Source organism: Rhea americana, unplaced genomic scaffold (assembly GCF_003343005.1).
Source record: "Rhea americana isolate MKP2758 unplaced genomic scaffold, rheAme1 scaffold_51, whole genome shotgun sequence".
Classification (NCBI taxonomy): Eukaryota; Metazoa; Chordata; class Aves; order Rheiformes; family Rheidae; genus Rhea; species Rhea americana.
The window spans coordinates 1410482-1422410 of record NW_028186657.1 but is presented as its reverse complement, the minus strand read 5'-3'; the positions used below and the strand labels follow the sequence as shown (position 1 = coordinate 1422410).

The following is an 11929-nucleotide window of genomic DNA, read 5'->3' as shown; positions in this document are numbered from 1 at the left end:
AAATTTACAATGAATAAAATAGCATTCAAGAGAGAGTGCTGCCATTCCTCATATACAAGAAACATCCATGAAAAAAGTTGATCATCAGTTCATCAGCAGTTGATCATCTGATGCATTACAGCATAGACCTTGCTAGACCATGTAATTTTGTTCCAGTAAAAATATCCTTACTATTTCAATCTGGCACAAATCATTTCCCCTCTCTGTTTTGCAGGCAGATTACCATCTTAAACTACTGTCCACTACTCTCCAGAAAGCTCTAGACAATTCAAGATCTATCTGTACTGCACCAAGACACACACAGGACCTTTAACCATCCTGATTAGTTCCAAGGGAGTAGAATGAAAAAAAAATCCCTCTAAGACTTAAGCATTAGTTCAACTTTCCTGTAGTAACAGAAGTAGCATGTTGCTCAAGCAGGAAACCAGTGGTTCTTGCAAAGTTTTATGCAGAGAAACATTTTATCAGTTCAGAAGGCTTCCCTTCTCCACAGAGAGAATCAAATAATACACTTAAACAACATCGTTATCTTTCAGTCCCCAGAACAGGAAGCAGGGATTATTAAAGAACAGTTTACCCTTTCTTCTATCCCACACTAGCACTGACCATTTGCCACTACACGGAGCTTTAATTATATCGTTTGGCATTCCTCAGTTTTGCCTGAATCCAGTTCCCATACACACAACAGTGTTTGGTTTATATTAGGTGATATTATAATCAGTTTGAGCTTAATGCAGCAGAAACACGATAGACAAGGCTGCAATTCAAATGCCAACCCAACCATTTTGAATCACTAAACAGTGCTTGCATCGTAGGTACTCCTACTCCACCTGACAAGAGAGTAATTATCAAAGGCTTGCCTTCAGGTAAATGCTAGTTCATTTGGCACTGCAGCTGCTTAACTGCAACATCCTTTTAACTGATTAAATTGGAATCTATTTACAATCTATGGCTTCCTCTTAACTAAATATAAATGCCAAATTCTTGTCTATTTCCCCTAATACTTTTAGGAGAAGCAGGTGGCTTATGTAAGTGCCTGGATTTTGTCTTTTATTTCTTGAAAACTTATTTTGAAACAGGTCATCCTATGGGTTAGTAGACTCTTTACACTGACATCAAGTTTTCACTTATTTGTGCTTCTGCATACCAGTTAGTTCTCTGTTTACACTTAAAGTTGTAATTGAAGCAAACAAGCTATCCAAGATTGAACTATCCAATCAGTTTGCACTTTGTAAGAAGAAGAGAATAGAAGGAGCAGGCAAGCTAAGTGAGGGGCAATTCAATCAACTTTGTTTTCATTTAAAGAAGAAAAAAAAAGTTGAACACTTGACAATCTACAGATTAAAAGTATCAACATACACCTAGATACTCACACCCTCATACACTTRAGCTCTGGAGACAGACACAGGAGACCACAAATAGTTTAAGCACTGTTCTGGCATTACACATGGGCTGATGTGTGCTCTTTACCACAAAATAGTTTATCATCTCAGCAAAATTCATTTCACAGGGTGGGCCCACTTCAGTTGGGCTTTAGATGCTCCTCAGTTAAAACTGCTTGTTTACGAAGCACAGTCTACTGGACTACTGAAGGCCACAATGAATTACAAACATTTAGCAGCAGATGCAAGCATTTTTCTAGCCTTCTGAAAAAAACAGAAAGTCTGGCATTAATCCATAAAGAATTATAACTGCAAATTTTTAAATTGCCTTAAAGTCCCAAAGGTTCACCAAGTATAAGAAAGTTTTGTTTCCACACTTTCCCTTTCATTCACAATTACAAATAATTAACTCCACTCCAAATAAGGCTTTAAAAGGAAATATCAACTGATAATAAACTAGCAGTACTTAGAATGTTACTGTCATCCAGATGTTCACCTTTTTTTATATAGCAATAAAATTTGGATCCCATCCTTTATCATCTGAATAAAAATTACATGACTTAAAAAAAAGGTTAACTTACTGCAAGAGTTAAGAACAAGAATTCCCAGACAAGGCAAGAAGCCTATTGCATAAAATTTCAATCCCAAACATCAGACCAGGAAAGTAAGAATAGGATTGTGATATGAAGAAGGGCAAAACTCATGCAGAAAGATGTTACACCTTCACTGTCTCAGGAACTGTTTGACCCAAGACATTTCCAGGGACCAATGCACAAACATCTCTTCTGGAGGACATTTAGGCTGACTCAGTGTCAGGAAGTTAACCACTATGAGCAGTAACTTGGGAAGAAGCAAGTCAGAGGACTGCAAAGAGGTTTCCAGCAATATCCTGGTCTAATGCATCATTTCCTCTTTCCCTAGATTTCTTTCCTCAACTTCCACTGCCTCACCAGCATGAGCAAAGCCATTACGATTAGCACTCCAAGTACATACAAGTAGACTAGTGGAAAGTGCAGCATACAGCTGATATCATGAAGGAAGTCAAGATCACACTCTAAGGTGCAACAATAATCTTCTCTTTCAAGCATCTGTATAACACAGGTCAAAGAGCTGAGGAACTGAATTGCTGAAGTGCAATTTGTACACAAGATGCAAGCCAGCTTCRGAGTATTTTTTAAGTAAAACAAACAACACATTCTGAATCTCTTAAGCTGGGACCTGTCTCACAAGAGGTACTGTTTAAAACACAATGCTAGAAATTGCTCTTCTTGTCCACTTAAAACTAATGAAGTCTAGAATTAGAGTTGACAATTATTATCTACCATCGGCTATGTCAAGGGCAAATTAAGACATTATTCCTATAAATTATGTATTTATATACTAATATGCCATCAGTCAAGACATAGTTCATGCGACATACAAGATAAATTTCACAAACCTAGAGAGAGAATATTACTTCCAAAAGCTGAACGTATGGCTGCTTTTCTCCAGTGGTATAGCTTGGAAGAATGATACCAAAAAATAAGAAGAGAAAAAAAAAGGACAGATGTAGGATGAGACAAAGTAAATAATATAGGAGAAAATATGAAGACAAAGGAGAAAAGAAAAGACAAAACAGAGCATGGTATCTCTTTCTTACCACAAAAAGTAGAATGAAGATGTGATCAGAACAAACCTGAGGTAAGACATGGTAGAATATCTAATGAGTTTAAGAGCTAACTCATTTTCATGTATTTATTGCACACACTAGAATTTCAAAGCCCATTTTTTGTACCACTGGTTGGTGAACCTTGAAGGCAAGTGCTTCTTATAAAATCTCAGTAATCATTTCTGCTACGCCAACTACATATTAGCTGAGAGTATCGTGTATTTGTAGTTTAGATATTAAAGTTTCAAAAGCTAGCATCTGGGTCAACTATTGTGGAGATGAAAATGGACTAACAGGCTACTATAAAAAGTTTTAAAAAAATCCAAGCAACACAACTCAGGTGTATCATGACATAAATAACATTTATCAATTTATACATCTGGAATGTATGGAATAGAGATTGTATCATCAAAATCTAGCAGATCTGTATTAAAACAAATCATTTCAGTCATGCCACATCAATAAGACTACTCAAGACTACTCAAACATGTAACATGCTGCATGTTTAAGCCCTCAGTATATTATTTTCCTCCAGAAGAGGCAATTCTTGAAGAGGAATACTGCATTTACTGTTTGGAGAGAGAAAAAAATGTATATAAATAGACAGATATAGAAACCTCCATTTGTGCCTAAGTTCAAGCTGGTTCCTATATATTATGCRAGAGTGGACCATACATAGTTCTATCTCAGAACATCACTTGAAAGACTGGAAAGGTGCTTTGATAAGGGGTCTGAAAAACAGGAAAACCAAAATAAGAAACAGGCACTAAAAAAATAACGTAATGCAGTTCCAGAAAGCAGTACACTACTACTTCAAACCTACTCTAAATTAGAACTATTTTTCTGTGTTGCCAAGTTTCATCTCTTGAAAGATGTCCAGGTTCTTTTTGCTTTGAAAAGGCACCTCTAAAAGAGAAAACTGACAACACTCTTCGTAAGAAACCTATCTCCAGGACGGTTAACAAGTAATCAGTGCAATCAGCAGGATCTAATCTTTTTTCTGCTGTATATATCATGTTATTATATTTGTCTTTAAATGCATATGTATATTAAATATTAACAGGAATAGTAGGAACTATATTTAAATAATAGAGTAATGAGGTACATGAGATCCCTTCTGATGAAATCAAGCCCATCAGACTTTAGCTTTACACCCCAAAGTACCTTCAATCAACTAGGATATGCAAAGGCAGAAATCTGATAGAAGCAGTCAGGTTTTATTTACAGTTTGTCAACTGCAAGTAATGAATGGGTAGCCATATCATCTTTTATAATTATGCAAAAGCTAGTTTTAGTGTCAAACCTAGAAGTCTGGCACTTAAAGCAATATAGAATTGTATTATAGACATGTAAACTTGGGTACTTCAAACAAAAGAACRCTTTTGTACACACCTAATTCATATAGCAGGACTACTACAATGAATATATATTATTTAAATCATATGCAAAATAGAGTGCAGGGGTGCACATGTATTTGTGCATTTAAAATATGAGATACGAACAAGGCCTGTTTAAATTTATAACAACATGCATGTGAAGATTTAAACAATATATCCTGGGGCAGAGGGTCAAGATGCTCTGTAAAGTATTACACTTTCCTCCTGAGCTTGCAACATCTTAAGTTTTTGTTTCTATAATAAAAGAAAAGCAAAACTGAAAGCACCCTGTCCTATCCAAAAGGGCCAAAAAAGAAAGAATACAGAGAATCGGTTCAGAAGTATTTCATATTTGTCTGCAAACACTCTGAATCAGTGTCAATGAAGCACAGTAACTCTGTTTTGCTTTGTTAAATCAAGTCTGCTGTAAACAACTGTGAACAAAACTGATCTTTACCGCGAAGTCAGCCTATAGTAATCTGATTACCTTTTTATGCATTGCTCTTGTTTGCCCAATACCATCCTTACGTGTTTTCTAGAAGTCAAAACAGGAAATAATTTAAGTGATTTTTATCATCTGGATCAACATTCAAAGACTCTAAATACTAGGAACATAACAATATGCTCATATGCTAAGTATATTTATTTCACGTACGTATCTAAACTGAATAAGGTTTAAATTAGAATTTAATATACTATATAATTGGACGATAGCYATTTGAGCATAATGTATTTGAGAATTCCTTAGATACTCTGTATCTAAAATACAAATTATGCAATAACCTGCTTTTAATATAGAATTTAGTTGGTGTGATCAAGTGTAAATATAGAACACGTTGTTTTAAATGGCAGATACCTTACAGAAAAAAAAAGCACACACAAGCCAAACTATCAGCTTACTAGTTGCTCACCTCCAGAGTACTGTAACATTAGGCTAAATTGACTAGGAAATGCCTATTTCATTCAAAGCTCTAAAAGCATGGCAAAAAGACTGCAGTTTAAGTGACTCACTCAGCACATGTCACCAAGAAAACCAGTTGCCTCACCACCACAGAGTCTCTATACCATAACATAATTGAAGTAATAACATGTGAAAATATATATTTACGAAAACTAGTAGAAAGCTTACRTATTCAAACTTTTTACTGATCAGTGTTGAGTTTAGTGTTTTCAAGCAGGTACACTGCCTGGCATCAAAGCTTTGGTTTCTGGCATTCTTTCAATGCAGAGGAAAGACAAGAGCAGGCTGTGGGTATGGACACAGTATTAAGAGAGCAGCTGTTTTTAATCATTCCTGACCACTGTCACCTAGRCCTCCTCCAACAACTATACAAATTGAAAGCTATGATACCAAATAATATGCGAATATACCAAATAATGTATTAACTTACAGTACATGTTCCCATTAAGTTAAAGTCCTTCTTTGAAGGACTTCAATGAAGTCCCCATAGACTTCCATGAATCTGAATCACAGCCATAAATCTGAATCACAGAAGTCCACGTTGCCTGGATGCTGAAACAAACTTTGAAGAATTAGCCACTGTAGAAACTGAACATACTGAACTGATAAGTCTGAAAGGCACTTACAAGCTTTTTCCTCACCGATATGGGAAGGTATCCCTCACATTTTCATCACAAAGAATGTATATGCCAACCCTCAARATTTCCTTCAGTTTTCTGCAACTGCACCTCCATATTAGTAGGCCCGAATATCAAGTGCTTTATCAAAGATACAAAGGAGTAAACTTATTTGGAAGGGAGAATGCATTTTAAAACCTTAGGCTACTTACTAAGAACAGCAGTTTTACTCTGATATAACCACAATGCTGAAGGTCCATCAAGTCCATCAGCATTAYTAGTCACATATACCCCTTAGGCTTCCAAGTAGACACTTTATTGATATCTTTGGATATGTTACACAATTGCAAGGCTTTAGACAGGATATTTTGTAGAAATATTTTAAGGCATCCACATACCAGCCAATACCAAGAAACTTGGAAGGGAATGGTATTAACAGGTGAACTTTAAGCACTTCAGTATCAAGATGCACAAGATTCATTAGTTCTGCAGCAGTGTGTGTGGGGGGGGAAACAAAACAAAACAAAGATGCCTGACAGCATATTCAAAATTTTGCCTCCATCCTCTGACTCTCAGCACTTCAAGCTAAAATAAGTCATGCTACTCTCAAGAAACTATGGCAGCCCATGCTGTCAGAAGGCATACCATAAGAAGAAGGGATGGTTTTACCATCATCCATTGCATCTCAGTCCAAGAACAGTGGAATACTGCTATTTTAAGAAAGTGTAGGCTGTGGCACAACCCACAGAAATGCCCCATCTACCAGCAAGACTAGAGCTTATTGATTTGAAGATGGGAAAGTGACACTTAACACAGGATCAGAAACAGAAACAATCGACCTAGMGCTTCTGAGTTCAGTGTAAGTCACAACTATAACAGGTTTTCTACCTGTCCTAGCAAAATCCTAAAAGCTAGTCCAGTTTTATCAGCCACTTTGGAGTAGAAAGTTGAAAAGAATTACCCTTTAAAAAGCATTTGATAAGTGACCACAAATAAAACTCAGTAAAGTTTTGGATATAGATAAAAGCACACGAGAAACTATTTTCATATACAGAAGCTTAAACATGATAGAATCATAGAATAAATTTAGGTTGGAAGGGACCTCAGAAGGTCCTCTGATCCAACCCTCCACTCTAAGTAGGGCTAACTTTCCTACTAGATCATTCAATATAACTAAGTCCGTCACAAACAAAGCATATGTAATTTACTTTTCTGGCCAAACATACTCACATCACACCTATTTTCAGTCTCCTGGAGAGAAAAGCAAGTATCAAAAAAGTTATGGCTATTCCTCAAATGCTAGCATTCCATCGAGCTCCTTCACACATCCAAGAAACAACTAAAGGAAAGAGGTGATGAATTTTAGAAATATCTTGCAAATTTTGCAGATTTTTTTTCTAAAGTAGCACACACTTCATCATTGAAAATGCATACTGTAGAATATCAGTAGCTCTACAGTAGTTAAACTTCCCCCAGAAAAGGAAGAACAAATGTTCATATATTAAGTTAGAAGTAAAAGTAAAAAGCTAGGCAGGGAGAAACATGCCATATATTTTTCAGTAAGAGTGAGATTTCTGCAGTTTTCCTCCTTTACATCAGCTACACCATCCTTCAACAGCAGATCTTGAATCTTTCACAATTTGGAATACCATGTTTCTTCACCTTTCTTAGCACAGAGTAACAATACAATAGATTCACTCCTCACAGTTCATACCAACAAAATGCTGGCATACATAGACCAAAAGCTTCAAGAAGCTTTGTAAGTGATATAAGTGACTTAAAAATTTAACAAATATTCTGTAGATTAAGATGACAAACTAGGGAATGGATGAAACAGCTCATTTATCCTTACACTTTTGCAGTAGAGAGTTGAATGAATAAACTGGGAAAAGCACAGCATTCAGGAATCTAAGTTTTAGCTGAAAAATGATACTAGCATTATAAGAACRTGACTATAATGACAGTCTATATGACTGTACTTCTATTATATAGTTCTTACATACCTTACTGCAAGAAGTCCTTTTACTTATCTTCCACAATGAAAGCTCAATTTAGATATAATTTTCAAAGTCCTATCTACTAGCAATCCACTAAATATCTTTTTGGATACCTAAGATTTTTAGGCCACAAAACAACTCTCCCTACCAAGAGCTATTACGATCATACACAAGTCGGAAAGGAAATAGCTTAGAGAAAAAGACAGAAGGAGGACACAAATCAATCGCATCTGTAGAAATAGAAACAAAAATTTAGASAAATGATGAAGACGTAGAAAGCTTGAATAGTGCCTGCTGGCAAAAAGAGCAAAATATAAATCTATTTTCCTCCTTCCCCTCATATACTTAACCTTTGGAAAAGGAGGGAAAAATTAATTATCCTCTCTCTCCAGAAGAGCACTGGAACAGGCTAAAGGTAGGATTTTCTAATCCTACATTAAGTCTTGCAAATGCTATGCTCATCAGGTATTTCCTTACTGCCTACTTCCTCCAGGTGCAGAGCAAGCTGTACAGTAATTGTGAGCCAGCAGGTGGCATTAAGATCTCCTAGCACACAGTCTTCGCCAAATGCTGGACGCATGCAAGCTTAAAAGACCGGCATCTAACTAATAGATTTAATGACCATTAAAGAATGGCATGGGAAGTTAACTTTAGTCTTGTATCAAGTATTCCACTATCCACTCTGACAAAGGAAGATACACTTGCCTTCTGCTTGATGGTTGGCTGCACTTCCTATCTCTYGTATCAGCAGCACTCCATCAGTTACACATCGAGGAACCTACAACACAACCTTATCCTAGCCTGCAACAGGGCACTTAAAAGGTAATGGCAAGAGTAACAGCAAAGTTTAGCAGCGGGATCACATTTTTAATTTGTACAATAGGCCTCTAGGGTAACAAAAGTGGAGATATGTCCTTTTTTAAAGGACATGCACTCAACACAGAAAAAGAACATTCTACTTCATAACGGCTCAGGAATTTGTAGATGCAGGTTGCGACTTTCAGCTCATTTTCAAAACTTCCTGTGCAACTGCTGACAGGCTGATGTTTAGGACATCAGATTGCCATCAGTAACCATGGAGAAAACATTTCCTTACCTCAAATGTGGGAATAAAGTCCACTGAACACTGAGGTACTTGTATAAATGAATTATAAACTCCTAAATGGACATCCTATTTACAGAGTATTATGGGGGGGGGGGAGGCAGAGAGGATGAGAGTGGAAAGGAGGCAGCAGAGGAAGAAAATAATAAAAATCAAGCCTTTAATAAACACATCATCAGCTTCACAAAGTCTGCAAGAACAAAATGCAAAATAAGTAGTGCATCACTGCMACAATGGAAACAGAATGGGGGTGAGAGGAAAGAAATTTTAAAAAGGGGAATATATAGGGACATTTTAGCTTCTCTTCCAGCTGGAAGTTTATGTAATTTMGAACATGAGTTTAAAAGACTGAAAAAAGTTCCAGTAGACAAGAATCCAAAAGGGCCATTAAAACTTATTCTTCTTAGTACTTGTATAGAAGTTAGGACTTTCATTGCCCTGGAGGGGAAAACAGAAGATAAAAYCCAGAAAGGATCAGGAATTATTTTCTTCAGAGTACAGATGAAAGCAATATTAGCACCTGCAATGAACACATCAGCCACCTTCTGAAGCAAGTGAATGAGTTAATCCTAATAAAAAAWTTCATTTTTACTTAGTAGACTCCTTTCACAAAGCTTTAAGATAGTGATCTGCAGGAAACAAAATTTGCATTAGGAAAGTTCATAAGATTATTCCCATGCATCAAGGATGAACTACTGGATTCCATTTTATTCTTAGTAACACCAAAATCTGCTAGGCTCCGTTATAGGGGTAGACTCAGAAGGAAGTTAATGAAAAATGTTAATATGCAACAAAACAAGTGCTGCAACACAATATAAAAAAGAACATATAAAAAGTATAAACTGACATCTAACCAGCTCTATTTCAAGCCACTTACCAACAAAATTTGAAAATCAAGAATAAAACTTAAATATCTTGGGCACTCCTGTAACATCTGTTTTCTGATAAACCCTTGAATTTCCTACCAGTAACAAATTCTTAAACTATTTCTAGAGGTCACTTACCACTACATTCCCTTCTTCGGAATATCTGAACACATTTGACAGCCATCCAGCTACACATATTTATTCAACATCAGCCAAATACACCAATAATACCAACCTCATATCTAGAAACTCAATCCCTATTGTCCAGGTACTCTAAAGAGCTTGGTTTTCAGAATTTAAGCTTTATCTCTTGTATTCACATACAAGAAGAGCACCTAAATGAAGTCCAKGATCATATAGATGGAAAGGAGGCTAGAAGTTGTCCCTCAACTACATAAGAGTTCCTGAGAAAAATAATATAAGCCTCCATGTATCACTTTTCCACCATTCTTATGATGAAGACTTGCTCCATGCAGTTTGTTTAAAACCAGGGGAAACCGATGCTTCCACTGAAGCCACAATATGAAAGAACCAGACAGTCTGATTACCACAGATGACCTTTACTGCACAGGACCGTGTTAGATCTGCTGCGCAAGAAAAGGATTCTCAGCGTGCAAGAAAAGGATCCTCAGGTAATGAGGGGATGTTTGTGGTCAATATGCATTTAATAAGATACTATCTTTTTCAGGAAGGAGAAGTTGCCATTTTCCTTGTTCACACACACACAGACCTCTAGCAGTACTAGTAGCATGTGCTTTGTCACCCTGCTAACCCTTAGGGACCAGGRTAATAATACAGTTTTGCTGGTACGGACTTCATATCTACAAAAGAACAGATGTTAACATTATAATTTTGTAATTATATAAGCATTATAATTTTATATCTCCTGTCCTGATTTAAAGCATTTAATATTTCACACTAGAAACGAGTACTGTATGTAGATTTTAGTACTTGATTTTAAAAGCTATAAATTTATAAGTTTTCATTTCAAATCCCCAAACTTATAAATTTAGAACTTACTTCCATGACATTATCCAGAACTTGGATTCAGAAAAGGCCTTCTGTTTCAAAACAAACAAGAAGCTAGGCCCAGGCCAAAAATGCAGGTCATTAATACCCTTCTTTTAGAAGGCATTGACAATATTGATATTACAAAAGAATTATTAAACAGCTGGTAGTAATCTTAACCAGTAATGAATAAGACATAAGAACACACATGCAGCTTAAACTCTGGGGGGGAAAAAGCACTTTTTACATTTCAGCTATCTTAAACAGTAAAAAACTTGGTCAAATTTCACTTTTTTTTCTCATGTATTTGTACAGTGCTTATATGTTCAGAATACAAACACTGAGGGCAAAAAATATTTTCACCTGTAAATGGTAGTTAGGATGTTTATCAATGTATGCTATCATAGATGAGTTCTTGCCTTCCTATAACAAGGGGTTCTTGGAAGGCTATGAGAAAAGAAAATCCAAACCTCACAGTCTGAAAAGGCTTAATTTACTTTGTGATACGTATCAGTTCCAGAAATAAACCCTGGTATTTAAGAATCAATACACTTCACCCCATACATTGCATACAAGGAGCAATTAGTCCTAACAACCGTACTTCAGGACTGCAATAATCTGGCTTGAAAATCATTATTCTGGAAAAAAAAAATAGTATGTACCAAAATATAAGGTTACCTAGATACAACACAAGTCAAGAGGAAAAACCTATCTCCGGGTCTGAATACACAGAGACCGAAACAGATGTCAACGTCTGCAGCCGGCATCTCTTTCTGCCCCTCCGTGGAGGCCCGACGTGAACCCCAACGGAGTTAAAGGGAAGCGTCCATGTGCTCGTCCTCCCCCCGACTCCCCCGCTTCCCGTTCGGCACTACTTTCACACTATAAAACGCGCCAGGCAGTCGCTGTCCCGGTTTATCCTGCTTGGGGGGGGGGGGGTGGCGCGGGGGAGCACCTTGCTCCCCCCTTCCC

General features: G+C 36.7%; 1 protein-coding gene across 2 annotated transcripts in view; it reads right to left on the bottom strand.

Annotated features, from left to right (window-relative positions):
• Positions 1-11929, bottom strand: part of PWWP2A (PWWP domain containing 2A) — a 32290-nt gene that overhangs the window by 19234 nt on the left and 1127 nt on the right. The gene's annotated exons all lie outside the window — the stretch shown is intronic.